This window comes from Bemisia tabaci, chromosome 4 (genome assembly GCF_918797505.1).
Source record: "Bemisia tabaci chromosome 4, PGI_BMITA_v3".
In the NCBI taxonomy this organism is placed as follows: domain Eukaryota; kingdom Metazoa; phylum Arthropoda; class Insecta; order Hemiptera; family Aleyrodidae; genus Bemisia; species Bemisia tabaci.
Window position 1 is genome coordinate 4,904,972 of NC_092796.1, and position 17,077 is coordinate 4,922,048.

General features: G+C 44.1%; 2 protein-coding genes and 1 long non-coding RNA gene across 5 annotated transcripts in view; all 3 read left to right on the plus strand.

Moving 5' to 3' along the window:
- Positions 1–17,077, plus strand: part of LOC109031262 (uncharacterized) — a 599,201-nt gene that overhangs the window by 195,005 nt on the left and 387,119 nt on the right. The window lies entirely within an intron of this gene.
- bru3 (CUGBP Elav-like family member bruno 3) overlaps positions 1–17,077 on the plus strand; it is an 854,644-nt gene that overhangs the window by 152,837 nt on the left and 684,730 nt on the right. The gene's annotated exons all lie outside the window — the stretch shown is intronic.
- LOC140224357 (uncharacterized) overlaps positions 438–17,077 on the plus strand; it is a 59,304-nt gene continuing 42,664 nt past the window's right edge. Inside the window, exon 1 of the long non-coding RNA XR_011899653.1 lies at positions 438–557. This is a non-coding gene — a long non-coding RNA (uncharacterized lncRNA). The remainder of the gene's footprint in view (positions 558–17,077) is intronic.

Genomic DNA, 17,077 nt, shown 5'->3' on the forward strand with positions numbered 1-17,077 from the left:
ATAAAGTATGGTTCTAGAAAATTGTATGTAAATGTTTTGAATTTTTCAAGTTTAACAAGCTGTATAAAAATTGAGCCAGATTAAAAAAAATATATTAATTTTTCAAAATTAATGTATTAAAGTATACATAGCCTGTCAACATTTCAAGTAAATTTTACATTTAGGGAAGGAACAGCAGAAGCAAAACCAAATTGTCTGAAAAACACTGTTTTTCCTTCTTTATCTTGGTATAAGGAGTGCTCGCGCTGGACTCCTGTCCCCGGTAATGAAAGGGCTAGTGGTCGAATTACATAGAGCACATATAGTCGTAAAATGTAAATGGCTGGCTGCCAGCCTTCCCTTTTACATTACACGACTCTATGTCCACCAAATAAATAGTAGATGTTTAACGATGATTAATAAGTTAGTCGGTCATTTTTTTTGTTGCAGGTAAGAAACCTTTGAAATTTTCTTGGAATCTGAAAGAAGTTAGGATCTGGGACCATCCGAACTTTTGATCTTGTTCGGAGTTTTAAACGTAAGGCCTCATCTTGCTTCCCTCACCGGCATTTAACTCGGTAAGTTGTAGCGTCTGACCTAGTCTTGCATACTGATTATGATTTTCAGTCACGATTAACTCGTCAATCTATTTTCAGTCCGTTTCCACTGTAAATTAAAATTTCGAGAAAAGTTGGTACATTGAAATCTAACCTCAAGTATAAAAAACCGAATTTATCAATGAATTTGGAAACGGTCCGACTGATAAAACCTAAGTAAATTTTATAAGATACAGTAAAACTTCATACGTTAGTGCGCCTTCAAATACATTTGATACCGTGCAATACTTTCGTGGTGGAATAGTTGCATTGGCGCCTACAAACCTAACAGGGATACTGTATGCATTGCGCAATGAGTGAAATATCCCTGTTAGGTTTGTAGGTGCCAATGCAACTATTCCACCACGAAAGTATTGCACAGTATCCAACGTAATTGAAGGCGCATTAAAGTATGAAAATTAACTATTACCGTCAACCACTGTTTGCCAAGTGGTAACTTCAAGCCGAGTAAAACATTTTACAGGGTCCAAATTTTCAAAGAAGATACTCATGGTATAATCACCGTATTTTAGCGCACTTTTTCGAAGGCTCCTGAGTTTTTTTTTAGGTCTAGAGAGATGATATTGAAATAAGTCGAAATTCACGATTTTGCTCAGAAAAATGGCAACGTCGCAGCGTGTCAAAATTATCAGAAGGGGAGCATTGGGTGCATCTTAGCTACTAATTTCACACTCTGATTTCAATTTAGGCATCTGTAACGTTAATTTATCGAGAGGGAAAAATCATCAAAAACAGTCAAAAATTCGCTATTTTCATGCGTGAAAATGGCAACCGCGCGTCGGGTCAGAAGCATGGAGGGGGTCAAAAACTTCACTAGGGTGTAGTTTATGAACAAATTTTGTCCTCTGTTTAATTTGTAGACCCATTCGACTTTATTTTTTGGGAGCGAAAAATTACTGAAAAACAGTAAAAATTCGCTATTTTTGCGGTGATAAATGGCAACTGCGCGTCGGGTTAATTCTGTCCGATTGACTTCAAATTTCATTTTCCGCTTTTTTGTACATGCTTTAACCAATTTAGGGGGTTACGGCTATAAATTTCCGAAATTCATTTTTTGTGGGCCACCCTAATCACTTATCCATTGGGTAGAATCACAGTGTAGAATCACAAAACGTTTGACCATAGATGCGCCATGGAGATTTGCAGATCCATGGCCGGGATCTGTGAAGTAAATAATCAGGCTGCAGGACTGAATCCTCCAGTAACTTTATTTTGTCCAAGAAGGCTCTGTAGGTATAAGACACCGGAGTACGCTGTCGCCCGAAAATATATTGTCTCTGGTCAGAGGAGACATTCGAGTCTTGGACCATGAACGCGCTTCCCGGAGCTGGGCTCACAATCGGATTCGAAATTCGATTGGTGCCCTCGTCGGCGTCGTGGGGGGGGGGGGGCTTTGCCCAAGACGTCACTGGCTCTGCCATTGAGATGCCCGGCACGACTCGACACTCCTCCCCGCCCCCTCCTCCCTCGCGTCATCGTTCTGTTAGCAGAAAACTATTCGGAAAGTCGGCCCGATCATTTCACCGGCACGGACCCAAACCGGACGCCGGCTCCGACGCCGCCGCGCCGCGACGCCTCCCCACCCCCCTCTCGCCAAGATTCCGTCATCTTCGCGCCGGTAACACGTCGCCGCACGGTGTTCTTTTCCGTAGTTTCTCTGAAAAAAAAAATAATATCACAATCTCAACAATACTTCAAGCTGATTTTTGCGCCAGCCATAAGAGTAGTGCCACCAGCGAGGAGTATAAAGGCACCGGCCAGCGGTAAAGTTAATCCAACCACACTTAGACTGCATTTTGCGATTTAGAACTATAAATTTTGGCTCTTCTGGAAAACACTCATGTGCATAGTGAAACTAATGGCACAATTGTTGATTTTAACCGGGCTAGAATTCGTAGTTCCAAATTGCAAAATGTAGTCCACTTATGCTGACTGCGAGGGCACTAGCTAGAGGTATGGTTGATCTAACCGCACTTTCAGCTGACTTAATCATACCTCTGATTTGTGCAACTACCCCAATATCTGGCGCCAAAGTCAGCTAGGATTATAGTTGGGATTGTGATACTATTTTTCTGTGTTGTAGAAATTAACCATAAAATAATGAGGAAGTAAACATAATTTGTCGAATATGTACCTAAAGTAAATGAAATGCATTTTGTGAGTGAAGGGAGTGTAATGATCGAGATAAGATTGTCACCAGAAAGTTTCACGCAGAGGTAGCGAGTAATACTTCGAGCAATGAGAGTTTTGAGTGTAGCAAATTCGCATGCGTATTCTTTACCATGAATGTAACCGAGGTCACGAAACATCAAAGCAGACGTTTTTACAAGCATCGATTAAATCAAGAGTAAAATTTCGACCATTTCGTTTGAGGAAACGACGCCATCTTCAGCGAAAGAAATTCTAGAAATGGTTCTAGAAAATCGGGAATTGACGGAAATTTGAGCGTGTATCTAGGCCGTATGCTATGTAGTGCTTTAACTCATACCTTGTCTAGTGCCCCATCGTCTCTACGCCAAATCGGAGACCCTATTTGACCCACCGTGCGGCTTGGGCGCGAGACTGACCCGTAGTATCCAACTCGGGTCGTAAATCAAATCTAATTTGATCAAATTTATCCGAGCCGCTCGGGGCGCGCACGTGCTCGACGGGGGATGGCCGGAGCCGGCGCGGTCGCTTCTAATCTCGCCAATTCGCCACCCCCTCCCTCAGCCCCTACCCCCTCCCTCAGCCCCCAACCCCGCCCACACCCCCGCGTTGACAGCACCTCGCGCAATACGACTCCGGGAACTTTCTCGAGTTTCATCAACCTCCGCCGCCACGACACTCGTCATCACCGTCCACCGAGGCCGCTAATACGCTAGTTCTTAGTGACCAAAGAGACACGAGACATTTCAGTCGTAGAGGGTTCAGTTGCACGCGGAGACAATATATTTGGAGACTCCAGACTGAACAATCGAAGCAAAGTAATCGGGTAAGACAAAAGTTAACTTCAAAGCTGATATTTCTCGCCCAGTGGTGGATGATATGCAACTTGTTGAGTAATAGCGAGAAAAAAGTTTACCCAACGATGACTGATCAATGTTGGGGCAAGCGCTTTGCTAGGCGAGTTTTTTTTCAATTAGGCCTGCGGGCTGATAGTTGAAATTGGTAGACAAAGCTATATAGACAAAGAAGACAACATGGAAATGGAGGGATTCTATTGGTGGAGGCGGGTGGTTATGATGGACAAAGGAGGTAGGTTATAGACCGATCAAAGACAACCCACGGGAGACCCGATAGTTAGTCCGTCATTTTATCCCTTCGTCTCTAGGAACCATACCCATTTCAACCATTAGGATCGTTCCATACTCCCTATGTCTTCTTTGCCTATCGTTTTGTCTATAAAGTTCAATCATTAGCTTGCATAAGATCGCTAAACTTCAACAACGTACTCAACTTACTCATTGTTAGGCACATTGGAGCGATGACTGCTCCTGAAAGTAACTTTTTTTTTTTTTTTTTTTTCTGTCGTTTTATGGCTTTAAAAGTAACTTCTACCTTACAGATATCAATGTGGGGTCTCTAAAATGTATCCCCCCCCCCCCCCCCGGGGAATAGCACCAACCGGGTCAGCTGGATTGAAATCAGCCGCGCTTTTGGTGCAGAATACTATATTTTCTCGCAGCGTAATATTAAAATAATTGTTGATTTCGAGGTATAACATAGGGATCTAATATCCGCTTTCCCGGGAAATTTGAACAAAAACAATGAAAGAGAACGTAAAAACACAGACACGCACGCACACATCGCTCACATTTTGGAACGCTGCCAGGGACCTTCCGGATAATCGAAATGAATTTTGCAATAATGAACCATTAATTTTGGCTCATTTTAGTGACCACTTGTGTGTCATTCGTTTCTCGATAAAGGTGCGAGATTTTATATATGGATTGCATTTTCAAAAAAGGAACTGAGAGCATTTCAATGTCGCTAAGATTGTGCAACTACTTTATACCTAAACGTAAACTGATCATCTAAAAAAGCTCTATCTTTACTTCCAAGAAACTGTAAATTCAAGATAAAAAATTGCCTGGGTGGTTTTAACATTTTGAATGATTTTAGTAATTGTATTGCAAATGATTTGAGCTGCACATCCCTAGCAACATTGGGATGTCCTTTAGTCCCTTTTTGCAAAATGATATCAATATAAGCCAGCACTGGAAAAAAGTCGCTTGGATCTAGAGTCCAGACTCTTGAATACAACGACAAGAAAAAATACTCTTGATTCAATCGGATTTTTGCTCCAATCAAAAGGGAATCCACCTAAATTAAAAGGCTTGTTTCTTGATTCAAGCAAAAATCCGATCAAATCGAGAGTATTTTTTCTTGTCAATGTTTCAAAGTGTTTGGACTCTAGATCCAAGCGACTTTTTTTCCCAGTGAGAAATAGTAGCTATCCACAGCAAAATGAAGTTCAATTACCTATAAGGCACCCTCGTGCCGTTGCAGGTACTCTACTTTCCCGGTAAATATTGATCCACAGACTCACGGAAAAAAAATTGCTGATTCAACAATTTTTTTTCCGTGCTGAAACAGCAGCAAAGCTTAGTAATTTTTTCTCACAACCGATGCTGAAAATTCACCCAAAATTAATGTAAACCACCTAGTTGCCCTCTCGAAAGCACGTGCCAAGCCAGAACTCTGATCATCTCCATTTCGTCGATTGGGTAGATTAGCTCTTAAGCAGGGAGACGGGCTCATTCTCGGAGATTAACCCATGCGGTCCCGTCATCCAGGAGAGGGGGGGGGGGGGGGGCAGAGAGCGGAAGCCCCTTACCGGCTGTGATGGTTCGCGTGGCGCGCTCGCAGCAGCCGCTTTAAATTATGCATAATGCCTTAATGGTCACGGTCCGACGAGCGTCCGGTCCAATTAACGCGTTGAAATGTTCGTAACATTTTAACACGTGACCTTCCACAGGGAAAGGGCCTTAAGAGCGCCGAGGCTAATTTTTGAAGGCTCGGGGAATTTTCATGAAATTCAATCTGGAAGGCTTCACCATGTTTAACCTATACCTAATCCATCTGAAATGGACTGAGTTTATCAGAAAAGAACCAACCAAATTTTTGAAAAAATTGATCGTATACTCAAAAAACAAGTATGGGAGGAGTGACTTACCGGCCGAGTTATGGATCATGGAGCCATGAAATATAGTTCGTGGAGCCATGCTTATAGATTCACGACCAATAAGGTATGGCTCAGAAAACCATACTGTAGACGGTAAGTCAGTTTGGTTAGAAATTATGGATCTCCGAGCCATTTTTCATGGGTCTCAGAGTCAGACCTTTTTTTGAGTGTATTCGATACATCAAACGGGTGAGATTGTATCGATATTGATTAGTTCAAAGCAAACATAGCCTCAAAAGTCAATTGCGTTGTCTGACGGAACGGTTTTTTGGTGATAGATTTTTAATTCGTATGAGTTTACTAATTGGCCAAGAGTAGTGAAATTGCCAAGATATTTCTCATTATCAGCTTTTCTGACAAATATCTTAAAATTTTGGTTTGATGGTATGTTCTATTGTTTTGAACCAAACGATACATCGAGCCACTATCGCATACGCTCCATTGAGTTAAGAGTGTTTTCGAGTTCCACTAGCCGTATATCTTCTCCTGCCATAAACTGCAGTTCGAAAAACAGAGATTAATTTGTGAAAAGAGGGGTTAAAGTTTATTTCCTATATTGAGCCTTATGCAGGAATAAAACTTCAAACCTCTTTTTCTCAGTTTAAACTTAATGTGGGTTGGTTCTCTGATGAACTCGGTCCAAATATTGATGATTAAGCTAATGAAAAAAGACATTCTGAGCTTTTGTTTCTTTTGTAATGCATTACGCAAAAGGTGAACTACTATTTCTGGCTCGCACATTAAGAAACACTCATCTGCACAGAAAAATTGACCGCACATATCCACGGTGAAACTTTCTAAATGTCGTATCTCGTTTGTGGTGTTTGAATATGTCCATTGCTACTTAATTTTCTTAAAGGAAAACAAATCGACATCATCGCTCAAAGATTTTTTCAGAATTTGCCTCGCACAGGGAAGAAAAATCACGGAAATTTTTAACCATTGACGTTGAGTAGTGTGTAATCGGTCCGGAACATCCTAGTTGTGTTTATTTACTCTGTTCTTAGCCTTGTAAACCCATTTTTGGTGTATTAATTGTATGTATCGATACTATTAATTTTTGAGTAATGCATTAGGTTTAATGTTTTTCAAAACTTCAAGTAACAAGGCAGATTAATTGGATTGAATTTTGCAAAAAGGAACCGAGAGCATTCCAATTTCGCTAAGATATTGCAACTTTCTTACCTTGCAATATAAACTGATCATGTAAACAAGTTTTATCTTTACTCCCAATAAACTTAGAATTCAAGACGAAAATTACCATCGTGAATTTAATTTTTTGCACGATTCCAGTAATTTTTCGCAAAGAACGCAAGTTGCACAATTCCAGCAACATCGGAATGATCCGGTTTCTTTTTGCAAAATGCAATCCGATTTCCTCTGTAAAAATAACTTACGCAGAGTTTGAATTTTTCCCAATCGAGAAACGTGATCGTGGAGATTAGGTATCAAAATTCCGCATGCTAAATCGTAAGTGGAGGGTCGACGCGTACGATCCATTATTGGATTAACCCCCCCCTCCCCCCTCGGGGGGGGGGGGCCAGGGAGGGCGCACTCGCCGACGTCACGGCCTCACGTGGTCGGAACGTCAATGAAACGAAAAACTTGTAGCTTAATGGGTTAAAAAAGAAAACAAACGGAGCCCGGGACGCGGAGCACTGGAGTGTGGGATCAAGGGAGCGAGGTGAGAAAATTGAAGTTCCGTGGCGAAGTGGGAGAGGGGCCTCGACAAACAAAATAAACAGGGGAAACAAAAACAGGATAAATTCGAAATGAGCGGGCAGAGATGGAAAAAAACTAAGGACTCGGGTGGTTGAGTGCGGATCGGGGGAGGGGAGGCTGCAACGCCTCCTGAATACTGATTCGCTTTCGATGCCGTCAGACGCCTGGCGAAAAAATTTCAGCTCTCTCAAGGGTAATACGTTTAAATGTGAGGTGATGATACTTCTTGAGCTGTTCCTCTCGGATAAATTTTTGGCTCTTTAATTTTTAGCATTTTCCTAGTCTGTAAACATGGTCTTCTTGTCCCTTTACATTGATTAATCTTCTGAGAATTTTGCCATTAATCCCGAAGTAGCGTCGAATTAGGGGGTTAGTGTACGACATTCTTCAGGCCTTCAAATTTTCAGGAATGGGCAAGTTACGATGGTCACAGAATCGTGTTTTGATGCTTGAGTCTTGTAAATCGCCTAAAAATAATACGATCCATCCGAACAGCAACTTTCTGCTTTCAATATTAACCGAGGATATCGCTTTTTGAAAGGTAGGATTTTTGACGACATCCAGCACGGTATTGTTTCTTCCACCTTGCTTTCATCAGTCAGTGTGACGCATATTTGCACTGGTTACTCAAAGAGAAACTCGGATGAAAGCAAGGTGGAAGAAAACAAGAGTGCCACTACCGCGGTGGATGACGCCATAAACCCAATTTTTCAAAGCGCGATATCCCGGTTAATATGAACGTGGAAAGTTGCTGTTTGGACATATCTTATTATTTTTAGCTGATCTACAAGAATAAAGCATCATAGCACAATTCTGTTACCAGCGCAAACGACCAATTACGGCTGACTGAATTTGTTCCTGCTGATCAACTTGTCAACTCCGTGAAAATCGATCGGCCTTACTGGAATTTGATCCCGCAGGATTCACTGACCTGAAGTCAGGCGTGTTGATGGAATCTTTCTTAAATGTTCAAATGGAGATGAACCTCTTTCGCATAAAAACGTCATTTCAAAAACATATAGTTTTCTGTCAATATTACCGGTAGTACGAACATATCAATGCAGATCATAGCAGCTCTCGGCTCTCATTTGCACACTGGTTTTTGATTCGCCTTCATCTAGGAGTGATACCGTTCCATGACACCGGAGCTCGATAAGTGGTATCTGTGAATCGGATGCATTTAATGGAATGAATTACATCCGTAAAATTACTTTTGACAGGAAACAATATTGTTGTTTCCTGGGCGATGGATCCTAAATCAACCTATGAGTTGCGAGATTGACTCAAAGTTGGTTTCTTACAATCTTGGTTACTTTTTCTTACTGTGCATGCTTTCTTGGTTGCAGTTTGAACATACAACAATTGAATTTCAAGTTTAGAAATTGTCCGAATAGGGCGCCACTTTCCCTAAAGGCACAGCCAGTTAAGCTCTCATTGGCTGTCCGTCGGAATTATACTCTTTTCGGTGGATTGGTCCAAATTATCCGCGACTTTCGCGCATTTACGGTTCTCTCATAGGTCTCGTTTTTACACGGAATAAATAGATTGCTGCTTTAACAATTGAATAGTTAAAAAATATCTCCGACATGTTTCAAATGCACACTTTACAATATTGGAAAGCTAATTCAATCACGGGGGTAGTTAAATTAGCATTTTTTTATTATAAAATCTGAAGCATGTCGGACGCTTTTTTCAACTAAATAATTGTTAAATCAGCAATTTTCGTGTTTCCGTATATACAATTAAGACACATTTTGCTGTCTTCGCTGAATCAGCGACCGTATCGGAATTGAATCAGACGAATTTTGAGGAAAACTCGAGGTTGAAAATTCGACGGTCGCGGTTATCTTGGCTATCACGGCAGTCTTGTTGCAGCTCGCTACGAACCCAAATCGAGGACGTCTCGACGTTCGAAACGAGCAGATCGCTGCGGCGATCTTCCACAAACGCCGGACATGCCGGAAGCGCAATTCGAGGCATACGCATCGGGGCCGCTTTCCCTTTGTGCCAGGCCGGGCCGCGCTCGGCCGTTCCGTTGTCGCGAATAAATATCATTCGAATATTTCGGACGCCTCCCCCCTCCCCCCACCATTCCTGCAAAGGAATCAGCTCCTTCATTTCCTTCCTTTCATCCGCCCTCGCCCGTTGCCCGCCCGTCGGACGGTCCTCAGCCTCGGGCCGAACATGCCGTACTCAGGAAAAAACGCCGTATGAACTTTCGAGCTTTGCCCAATTCTTCTTGATAAAACACAAATTTCTCGGGAAAAAATTGAACTTCTCTCCCCGAAATTTTCAGCGAATTATATTCACTTTTTAATGTCGAGTTTCTGAAAATTTCGGGTGGAGACATCAGTAACTGGTCTCTGAAATGAATTCTTTTATTGGGAAAAATTTGGCAACATTCGAATGATCGTATGGTGTTTTCCCTTAGTAAGGTTTTGCAGTGCATTTTATGGTTGAAAACGCCGTGCTGTTTCTAGTCCTTTGATTGGAAATCTGTGTTTGCACGTATTTTCAGCATCGTCTTCCTGTTCCGCATCTGGGAATGTTTAGAGACGCTGAGACAAAAAATAACGCACGGGTCTGGTCATCATCGGCAGTAAAACGCAAACATCTCAATAAAATCCGAATATATCTGCAAGATATTATGAAGGTATGAAAATTCCTCTGAATTTTATCGGCGGCGCAAAGAAAATGTAGTGAACTTTTCGGACAGCAAAAAATTATCTGCAAAAAAATTAAATGTTGGTGGAAATTTAGAGACGTCGCTTGGCGCTTGTGATATTTTGGCCGGAAGGTGTCAACCTATGATCTAGAAATCCCGAACCGAGTCAAATTGACCCGACTCTCTTTTCAGAGTGAGTCACGGTGCTGGTACATACGAGCATTAAATGCAGGGCCACAAATAACTCCTAAAAATTGAAGCAGACATCAATTATAGAGAAAAATATGATCTTCAACGCAGCCGAAAATAGGAGAGACGTACTCGGGCTTCCACGCCTCATACTATCTTGCCTTCAATTTTGCAGACGTAACACGGCCATCAATCACGGTCATCCAACATTCAGGGGGCTGACCCCCGGGTTTGGCTCCTTACGGTTCAAGGGGCTGACCCCTGGGTTCGGCTCCTGAGGGTTCAGGGGGCTGACCCCTGGGTTCGGCTCCTTAGGGTTCAGTGGGCTGACCCCCGAGATTGGCTCCTTCGGGTTCAGGGGGCTGACGCCCGGGTTCGGCTCCTGTAGGTTCAGTGGGCTGACCCCCGGGTTTGGCTCCTCAGGGATCAAGGGGCTGACCCCCTGGTTTGGCGCCTTAGGGTTCAGGGGGCTGACCCCCGGGTTCTGCTCCGTAGGGTTCAGGGGGCTGACCCCCGAGTTTGGCTCCTTAGGGTTCAGGGGGCGGACCCCCGGGATTGGCTCTTTAGGGTTCAGGGGGCTGACCCCCAGGTTTTGCTCCGAAGGGTTCAGGGGGCTGACCCCCGGGTTTTGCTCCTTAGGGTTCAGGGGGCTGACCCCCGTGTTCGGCTCCTTAGGGTTCAGGGGGCTGACCCCCGGGTTTGGCTCCTTAGGGTTCAGGGGGCGGACCCCCGGGTTTGGCTCTTTAGGGTTCAGGGGGCTGACCCCCAGGTTTTGCTCCGTAGGGTTCAGGGGGCTGACCCCCGAGTTTGGCTCCTTAGCGTTCAGGGGGCTGACCCCCGGGTTTGGCTCCTTAGGGTTCAGGGGGCTGACCCCCGGGTTTGGCTCCTTAGGGTTCAGGGGGCTGACCCCTGAGTTTGGCTCCTTAGGGTTCAGGGGCTCGACCCCCGGGTTCGGCTCCTTAGGGTTCAGGGGGCTGACCCCCGGGTTTGGCTCCTTAGGGTTCAGGGGGCTGACCCCCGGGTTTGGCTCCTTAGGGTTCAGGGGGCTGACCCCCGGGTTTGGCTCCTTAGGGTTCAGGGGGCTGACCCCCGGGTTTGGCTCCTTAGGGTTCAGGGGGCTGACCCCCGGTTTGGCTCCTTAGGGTTCAGGGGGCTGACCCCCGGTTTGGCTCCTTAGGGTTCAGGGGGCTGACCCCCGGGTTTGGCTCCTTAGGGTTCAGGGGGCTGACCCCCGGGTTTGGCTCCTTAGGGTTCAGGGGGCTGACCCCCGAGTTTGGCTCCTTAGGGTTCAGGGGCTGACCCCCGGGTTTGGCTCCTTAGGGTTCAGGGGGCTGACCCCCGGGTTTGGCTCCTTAGGGTTCAGGGGGCTGACCCCCGGGTTTGGCTCCTTAGGGTTCAGGGGGCTTACCCCCGGGTTTTGCTCCTTAGGGTTCAGGGGGCTGACCCCCGGGTTTGGCTCCGTAGGGTTCAGGGGGCTGACCCCCGGGTTTTGCTCCGTAGGGTTCAGGGGGCTGACCCCCGAGTTTGGCTCCTTAGGGTTCAGGGGGCTGACCCCCGGGTTTGGCTCCTTAGTGTTCAGGGGGCTGATCTCCGGCTTTGGCTTCTTAGGGGTCAGGGGGCACGCCCCCGGCTTCGGCTTCCTAGGGGTCAGGGGGAGGCCCCCGGCTTCGGCTGCGTAGTGGTCAGGGGGCACGCCCCCGGCTTTCGCTTCTTAGGGGTCAGGGGGCAGGCCCCCGGCTCTGGCTCCTTAGCAGGCACCGGGCGGCCCCTGGGCAGAAGTCATTGATTCGCCTTCAAATGGCCGGGTATGCAAAATGACTGCTTTGACGCACGAATAGTGGTATCAGAATTTTGCATTTAGTTTACGGATTGATTTGAAGGCGCTCCTCTGTATCCATTGTGAATGGTATTTGACAATGATTTTGACCAAAAATTTCATAATGGACCACTAGACAAGGTACGAATTTTGGCCCTGCATTTAATGCTCGTATGTACCAGCACCGTGACGCACTCTGAAAAGAGAGTCGGGTCAATTGGACTCGGTTCGGGATTTCTAGATTATAGTTCGTCACCTTCCGGCCAAAATATCACAAGCGCCAAGCGACGTCTCTAAATTTCCGCCGGCATTTTATTTTTTTGCAGAGAAATTGCTCGACGAAGCTGTCCGAGAAGTTCACTAAATTTTCTTTGCGCCGCCGATAAAATTCAGAGAAATTTTCATACCGATTTAACCTAGAATTTCTCTGAAAACAAAATTTAATGCCAGTGGAAATTTTGAAACGTCACATGACGCCCGTGATGCTTTCGCTGGAAGGTGACGACTTCCACGCAAGTGATTTCTTTCCCGAAAGGAAATGAAGTGGCATCCGTGAAAACTGCAACTTGCTCTTTCTGTTGTGTTGGACCCGGAGCTACTCAAACCTCCATTCGCGAGAGAGGAGGCATCCTGGCCTTAAATTCGATTTGGCAATCAATTTCGTCCCGCGAGGAAGCGACTCGGATTAAGGGGCCGGGGGCTGGTGCCCGGGGGCTCGAGGGGGGCGACGGAGGGGGGCGTCCGGGCCAATTAATATAAATCCGAGTGTCAAAGTGTGTCCTGTTTCCCTCGCCCATATTTCATGAGCTTCGCAATACCAGGGCTGCGTGTTTTCGATGCATCAATTTGCATGGTAACGGCCGTCTTCGTGGATTTCCTATTAGCATACGCTCCTTCCGTCGGCTTCGCTCTCGCCCCGCCCCCGCCGAGCCAAGGAAAAACCCCGTATGAGCACCAGGATGTTGCCGCATTCCCTCCCTATCGAAAAAACCCAGGATGTTGAAAGAAAGTGTGGTGATTTCAATACACCGGGAAAAAAACCCCGGGCGTGGAACCACTGGAACCTGTATTTACGGGCTATATAGACATACCATCCACGTTCCGGACTCGGAGACCGAGAGTTCCGGGCGTAGCACCCGGAGCAATCGAAGCAACGACTCCAGCATCCGGAACTTTCGACCTTTGAGTCTGGGACGGACGGTATGTCTATATAGACCGTATTCGATAACGGTTCGATGTATCGTTTGGTTCAAAACAATAGAACATAACCTCAAACCAAACTGTAAGGATTTAAGTTGGAAAAGCTGAAAATGAGAAATTTCCTGACAATTTCACTTTGCATTGGCATTTGGTACTCAAAAGAATAAAAAAGCTGTTACAAAAAACCCGTTATCTCAGATTTCTGAATTTACTTTTGAAGCTATGTTTATGTTTTGAACCAATCGATATCGGTACAATCTCACCCGTTTGATGTGTCGAATACGATCTATAGCCCGCAACTTGTTTTTCAGTGTATGTTAATCCCAACTGGATTGCATTTAGCAAAAAGGAACCGGCGCGATCACAGTGTTGTCAAAATACTGCAACTTCTAATCTCTTTTGAAAATACTCAATATACGTACGGTATTAAAATCCACACAATTCTTACCCTTTAAAAGTAACAATTATTTGGTGGGAAGTCAAAGCTATTTGCAATTTCGGAAGACTTTTAACACAATCATGAGAAAACAACTTTACAACATTTTAATCGCGTCGGTTCCTTTTTGCTAAGTGCGATCCAACTTCCCCTGCTGTTGATATCATGTTTTCAGCATGTTAAGTTAACAGCTCGGGCTGTTGAGACAAACGTTCTATGATCATCGTTTTTCCTAAAACTGGGATGTTGATTCACCGTGCTACTTCTTTTCGGTGCAGCTAAAATGTGCATTGTTGATAAAAAGTCTGAACTTCTTTCCTAGACATGTCCAGGTGCGCTGGATCAACCGCAGTCTAAGAAATTCTGATAGACTTTTCGAAAGTGTCGACGAAGACGCAGAAGAATGAAACGCAAAAAACGGAGGTAAATAAAAAAGACGCCAAAGATGAAGAAGGAGTAGAAAAGGAGGGGAAAAGGAACACCAAGACAAATATTATTCTGCTTCCTCCTCTTTTTTTTCAAATTCTCCTCCTTCTCTCGTGTTCTCTTTCTTCTTATTCCTCTTTTAAGGAGCTTTTTCTTTTCCCTCCTTCTTCTCTTCCTCATTTCCTCCTACTTTTCTTTCCTCCGATTTTGAATGTCCCCTCACCTAACACACGTTAGGAGCCCTGTGACACTCAATTATATCAGACCAGGGTCAAACTGCAGTTAAACTTCTCCCAAATATTCGAAGAATCTGAACAAGCGTTTAATAAAATTTGGATCAATCGGAGTGAATTCGGCAATTTTGAAGGTCCATAAGACGTTTCTCGGTAGGGCGGCGACGCGACGTCGCTCAAAACTGAGGTGGAGCAAGACGAGAAGCGATTCTTCTTCGCCGAGACGATTCCGGCAGTGGCGTGGCGTGAATTGCGATATATCGATTGTTGTGCCATTTAAACCCATGAAAAAAGATCGATTATCAGGGTGTTCGCAGCGAACACCTTAGTAATCGATTCTTTACCATAGCTTCAAATGGCGAGATATCGATAATCGATTATTCACGCCACGCCACTGGATTCCGGCAGCTCTTAAGGCACTACATTCACTCGCAGTTCACGGTCGCGCCTTTAAAACACCCGCGTCTCACGCCGTTTACACAGTCATACCTTAAATTCTTCCGAGTTCAGAGGTGGCTCATATATGGTTCACCGGGCGATTAAGATAAGTTCTTGGAGGGTTCTCAAGGTTGTCCTCAAAAGTTCATAATGGGGCAGTTCCAACAATTGCTTTGCCATTGCAGGGAGAGTATGGACGCCAAAAATTCATTTCCAATAGACCTGGAAATCTTAGGCTTTCCTGGGGATTCGTTGAGTCGAAAATTGCCGGACTCTGGGTGCAGAAGAAGAGGCCTTACGTGTGTTATTCAAGAGAGGGATCATAGAGGGGCTCGGAGTTTTTTTTCGGGGTCTTACAAAGGGGAGAAAGGTCGAGCGAAGCTTAGTCTGAGGTAAACTTCTCATTTTTATTTAAAAATAATAACATTTTTCCATAAAAATAATTTTTTGAGCTATTTTTTAGGCTAATTTTTGTCTAAAAGTAGATAAAAACTGCTTAACATATATTTAACCCTACAATTTGATTGGAATAGAGGGGGGACTCCCATATGAATTACCATGATTGAAAAATCCAAGGTGGAAGAACCAAGGTTGGCGATCACAGCGCACTGGAAAAAAAAAAAAAACACATTAGATCTAGAGTCCAGACTCTTAAAAACATCGATAAGAAAAAGTACTCCTGATTCAATCAGAATCTAGCTTAAATCAAGAACCAAGCCTCTTAATTTAAGCAGATTTCGTTTTGATTCGAGCAAAAATCCGATTGAATCAAGAGTATTTTTTCTTGCGAATGTTTTCAAGAGTCTGGACTCTAGATCCAATGCGTTTTTTTTTCCAGTGCGGTGGTAGGTGTGGTTGACGTCGATCTTCGGAAATATCGAATGGAGGAATTTGGCGTTTGGACAGGTCTCATTACTTTATGCTAATTTGGAAGAGACAACCACCAAAGACAAACCATCAACCATCACCCTGTTCTGCGACCCGCACCACCGATTCATCGCAAATTCTGAGACTTCATCGCATCGCATCGCCGAGCATCTTTAAAGTGAACTGCCAAATCGTTAGCAGTAGCGTGGCGTGAATTGCGATGTATCGATTGTCATGCCATTTAAACCTATGGCAAAGAATCGATTATTAAGGTGTTCGCTGCAAACACCCTGATAATCGATCCTTTTCCATAGGTTTAAATGACATAACAATCGATACATCACAAAGCACGCCACGCCACGCCACTGATTGTTAAGTATTCCTGGTCTTCGATTGGTTGAGGACAATTGACTTGTTCTGATTCATAAGTAGCATTTCTAAGATAAGGATATATCGATCATTCGATATCGATTCAAAGATGGACCATGTCAAGTCCGAGTCATTTCTTCGAGGAGCGGTAGAGGGCTCGCATCTTGTATCTCCTTCACCGAACATGAAAAGTAACATTTCAAGTTGAAAATTTCGTTCAAAACAAATCAATTTCACATAACTTGAAATTATGTTCCACTTTTTAGGCGTAAATAATTTATTATTTTCAATGTTAAAAAATTTTTTGTAACTGCTAACGGTGAAAGAAAACTTGGTGCTAAGAACCTCATAGTCAAAATATCGGTAAATTCTTGTGAAGAAGGATGTTTTGCAAATACCGGTCGGAGTGATTTTTACGATACTGGACATTTTTTTGGTGAATCCAAATTATCCAGAGTGATTTATCATTAAAATTTTCTTGGTACGACCTTTCCTTTGTAAAACACTATTTGACTAAGTTATTGCATAAGTTAACTCATTTTTGCGGACGAGCGCGATTTTCTGACCATTCTTAGCCAATTTAGTTTGATATTGGAATCTAAAGATTGGTTGTGATTTTTTTGGTGTTAGATGGTTGGCTGCCCGTTTGGGCCCCAAGACCTCCACATTTCGACTTATCCGTACTCTCCCTGCATGGGTACTCAGATGTCGGCTGGATCCGTAAAGATGGCCAAAATTTCGCGTGAATTTCAGACACGTCAGAAAATTTCCCAAGAAACTCTCGGACATTTTTCCAATGAATTCTCAGAAAATTTGCCAAAAATTCTCAGGAAAAATCTCACAAATTCTCAGAAAATTTTCCAAAAATTCTCAGAAATTTCCCAATAAATTCTCAGAAATGTTCCCAATAAATTCTCATACAATTTCCCAATGAATTCTCCGAAATGTTCCAA